The sequence below is a fragment of the Heterocephalus glaber genome, unplaced genomic scaffold, assembly GCF_053883595.1.
Source record: "Heterocephalus glaber isolate CG9 unplaced genomic scaffold, H.glaber_assembly_v1.0 deba00001594, whole genome shotgun sequence".
NCBI lineage: Eukaryota > Metazoa > Chordata > Mammalia > Rodentia > Bathyergidae > Heterocephalus > Heterocephalus glaber.
Window position 1 is genome coordinate 3,959,499 of NW_028258369.1, and position 5,143 is coordinate 3,964,641.

At 31.8% G+C, this 5,143-nt stretch overlaps 1 pseudogene; it reads right to left on the reverse strand.

Annotated features, from left to right (window-relative positions):
• Nucleotides 1–3,431: 3,431 nt before the first annotated feature.
• On the reverse strand, nt 3,432–3,554 carry LOC147823241 (5S ribosomal RNA; annotated as a pseudogene).
• Nucleotides 3,555–5,143: the final 1,589 nt, after the last annotated feature.

Consider the following 5,143-nt stretch of genomic DNA (forward strand, 5'->3'; position numbering starts at 1 on the left):
TTTGTTTCAGAAAATTTACATTCTTCAGGCCTCCTCTCTAACAATCAGAATCTGCCTTTTGACAAGATTCCCAGGTGCTGTGTAAAATGCACATTAAAGACTGAGACATAATCTAAGTGATAGAGAAATACACATTAAAGTTTGAGACATAGGCTAAGTGATAAAGGTTCAAATTTTCAAAAGCAATAACTTGTTGTATTTTAGTATTTGTTCAAACCACTGCAGACCAAAGCATGGGCAAACAGCAATTTGTGAACCAGGTGTACTTTGTATATGATCTTTCTGTTTATTAGATCTATGTTCCCATTATTGTGGAATCCCAAAACTATATATATATATATATATATATATATATATATATATATAATTAGGATAAAAGTAAAGGTAATCTGTCCACACAAAGTAAGATCCTAACACACAAGGTAAGATCCTAAACAAGAGGAAATTATCTTAAAGTCCTCCAGGTTAGAAAGATTTTGACAAATTCTATGACTCAGTACTGTCATTAAGAACTGAAGCTATTTTGATAAATTTAAGGCACTGACTGTCTCTAGAATAGCTTCTTTCATGGACACAAAATGGTCCAGGATCCTATGTAATATTGAATCAAGAGAAAAAGACATCTTTTACAACTTTCTATGCTGAATTCTTCTTATATCTCACTGACCAGATCAGGGTTATGTGTCAAGGCCCGAGCCACTAAGTGACAAGAATTTGTCATGACTGGTCTAATACTAATCAGGATTTAAGCCCAAATCATACTGAGTGAGAGGGGTATAGTAGGAAGCTTTTAAAAAAAGATCTCAATCATTGCAGTTCTTGAGAATCAACACTTGTGTAATTCATGTCCTCGTCTTTGAGTGTTAGCTGCCCCTAGTGTTTTTCTTCTAACAAGTAGTTTATGATGAAAGTAATAAAATGGTGCATCAAGATTGAAGTCCAAATGTTATTTGATTTTTACCTTGCACATTTCTTTCCTTTTTTCTTGCTTGCTCAATCTAATGGATATATCTGCCACATTTTTGTTATTGCCCATATGAGCAGGAATTGAGGGAGCTCTCCAGCCAACAAATCGTGAGGAACTAAGTCCCTCAGACCAGTGTCCTGTGAGAAATTGAATCCTGTCCACAATCTTATGAGTGAGTTTAAAAGTACATTCTCCTAGTCAAACCTAGAGATAGTGCTTAGCATCACTAAACTATAGTGAGATGCAAATTAAAACCACATATATCTGTTATGGAAAACAGTATGGAGTTCCTCAAAAAACTAAAAATACTACCATCATATGATCAAGTAGTCCTACTTCTAGATATATATATCAAGAAGAATTGAAATCAAAGGCTGAAGACATAAATATACTCCTATGATCCTATGATCATTGTATGGTTATTCCCAATAGCCAAGGTATTGGAATCAACCTACATATCCATAAATGGATAAATGGGTAAAGAAAATGTGGTACATATGCACAAAGGAATGTTATTCAACCATAAAAAGAAGAAAATTCTGTAATTTGCAATAAGGAGGATGAACCTGATCAACATTATACTAAATGAAAAAAGCTAGGTAAGTACAAAAAGAAAAGCACCACATGACCTGAATCTCAAAGAGTCCAACACATGGAAATAAAGAGTAGTATAGAGCTCATAGAGCCTGGGTGGAAGACAGGGAGGGAATTAGGAGACATTGGTTAAAGAGCACAAATTTCGGTTAAAAGGACTATGTATATAATAAAAAAGAAGTACATGAAATCTCTTTCATAGTGAGGTAATTATTGTTAATAATAACATATTGCATATTTCACAGTTGCTATAAGACGAAATTTCTATTGTCATATCACAAGGGAGATAATGGACAATCATCTTGAATTAATAATTACATATTTACTCTTTAAACATTTGCAACTATTATATGTTAATTAAAACGACAATAAACATAAAGAACTAAAGAAAGAAGAGTAAAAAGTGCATTACCTGAAATATCTTGTTAGTCACTAAAGAAATACAACAGAAAAGTTTTACTTTTATAATTGTTTACATACACTAATTCAAGAATTAAGTGAATGATTGATGTATTAGGTTTTGAAGTGTAAGAAAATTGCAATCTGGAAATGAATTGGTTTTTCCTGTGGTTTGTCTCTAAATTATAATTTGAAAAAAGTAATAATTTGAACTGCCTAATTATTATTGACCTTAAATCTAATTGCTAAGTAGATTCTAAACTTTGTCCTGGCATTAGTGTTTTAGATCACTGTAAAAGCGGTCTTCAGAATCCAGCAGAATGAATCTTACATAAAAGAGCAATATAATAAGCATGTAAATATGGAACATTTCTCTTTTAAGTGAGAATGTGTAGAATCCAGGAGCAAACACTTAATCATTCCATGCCTTTGTTCCCCTTAGCCCATATTAGTCTGAAAGGACAAGGGATAATTGTTCTTACTTGGATAAAATATACATACAGTGAAATATAAAGCTTTAAGTAATTAATTTAATCAGTTTCAATAAATAGTTACACAACCACAATTCAGATTAGACTAGTTTATCACAGAAGAATGTATCCTTGTGGTCCTTACCAGACAATCCTGATTCCAAAATGCAACAAATGCTCTCAATTTTATGAACATTATTTTCACCTGTTTTTGAACTTGACTACATAGATTCAAAGAAAATGTACTTTTTGTATGACCATAAGGATTTTTAAATTGACATACATTATTATATAGATCAATGGTACATTCAATCTTATTTCTAGCTAGTATCTCATTATATCCATGGTATTTCATTGGGATATCAGCTCACCTTTGCAAAGGTATTTCAGTTTTTTACAATATTTGACTATTATGAATATTAGAAATATTTATGTATAAATATTTTCATTTCTCTTAGGTAAATACCTGAAAGAATTGTCTGGTTGTGTGACAAAATATATATTTAAACTTGGAAGAAATTGTCATTCATATAAAATTCTAGGAAATTAAAACTAACATGTAGTGACAGAAAGCAGAGCAATGATAAATAAAATAATTTAATATATAGAGTGAAAAAATGCAGATCCTGTGCATAGAGGGAATAGCCACAGAAAGAAATTAAAATGGGGCATGAAGAATCTTTGGGGGTGATGGATATGTTCATATCTTAATTGTGGTGATGGTTTCAGAGTATATACATGTTAAAGCATGCCAGATTGCATATTTTAAACTCAGAGTGGTTATTTTATATGAACTTTAACTCAAAAATTTATTGCAAAATTCTAATGATTTTGTAAAACTCTTAGTTTTTTTAGTACCAGGGATTGAACTCAGGACCTTGCACTTTTGAGGCAGGCTCCTGAACCACTGAACTAAATCTCCAGCCCCAAGGGCGCAAAAGCCTACAGCACCCGGTATTCCCAGGGTATTCCCAGGGTATTCCCAGGGTATTCCCAGGGTATTCCCAGGGTATTCCCAGGGTATTCCCAGACGGTCTCCCATCCAAGTACTAACCAGGCCTGACCCTGCTTAGCTTCCGAGATCAGATGAGATCGGGCGCTTTCAGGGTGGTATGGCCGTAGACTGTAAAACTCTTAATTCCTGATTTTTGAGGTATTTTATGTCAGCTTGCAATAGTATAGTCTAAATTAAAGGTTTATGATAGATCAAGAAGAAAAATGAAGACTTTCATCATATACTCATCAAAGAAATCATGACTGAAGTAATGCTTATAGTTTTCCAAACAAATTAATCACAATAAGATTTTCATCACTTAATTTTTTCTGCATTTTAAATGTACGAACTGGTGCACAGAAATACAAAAATAACAATAGATATTAATGGTGTTTAAATCAGGCTAAATATATTTATCTCCTCCTCACACATTTCCCATTGCTTAGCAGCATCACTTAAATAAATTCTATGTCTTTGCTACACTGGAACTTGGATCATCACATGACGTTGATACACAACCTCATCTGCTTTTGGTCTATAAAATATTCTAAAAATTTTGTCTTTTATTTCTGCTATACTCTGACAGTTCTCTGAACAATGTCAGCTCAGAAGCCTGTAGCTGTGAATTATTTAAATAGCAGTGTAGTTTATAGCAATGCCTTAATAGACCAAAGATTAAAGTAGATACTTCAAGCTGATGATAAGAATAATAAGACAGATCAGACTATTCCTGGTTAATTCATGACTCTGACAGTAAAGCTTCACTAGCAGAATGAAGAAGATGAAAAACTTCTATGGGGTTTAATATATAACTATTTCTTAAGAATTTATTTACTATTTTCCTAGACAATTAAGAATGCATACATGATGGACAGTGAGACCACTCACACACTTCCAAAGGCTTCTATTTCATACTGTAAAGTATACAATTTCTGTAACTTATCTCTACTTACAATATTCTATCTACAAAGAATTAACTTAAAGAAAACAGAATTTCTCATATAAATCTTCCCCTGAGATTCTTTTTTTTTAAAATTCTTTTATTGGTACATTTTAGGTATACAATACATTTACATTTCTCATTGGGAACTTGTACTTTTACATGATGTATCTTGGTTCTTTTTTGTTTTTCGTTTTTTGGTTTTTTAATTTTTTTCCCCTGGTACCAGGGGTACTTTTGAAGAAATATGTGGCTTTGCAAATAAATGCTTAAGCAGTCTCTGTTCAAAAGGTAAACAAACAACCATTGTAACTACAGGAAATTTTTGAGAAATCTCAAAGACACTATTAATTCCATTTTGAAGATATTATTATTTGAATTTAAGGTCTGTACCTTAGGATGTAAAAATGAAAAAAAAAGATCCAGAGCTAATTTTGTCACATGATTAAACTAGAAGCATAAGAATTTGAGAACAAGTTCAGATATTTTTTAAAAAATCTTAGTTCAAAAATGTCACATTTGTCACAAAACTTAGCTCCTTCAGAAGAAACTCTTTATTCGTGTAATTGTTTTTGTTTCAATAATAATGAATACAAAAATCGGCATCAAGCTGTGAAAACTATTCTGTTGAGATGTGAATGTCTATTATCTGGGCAGATTAAATAAATAATAAACAACTTTATTTTCTTTTATAAAAGACTGTGATAATTCAAGAATAATTTGCTATTTTGTTAGTGATTAAACTATATTCTAGTTATACTACCATGATATTTGGAAGT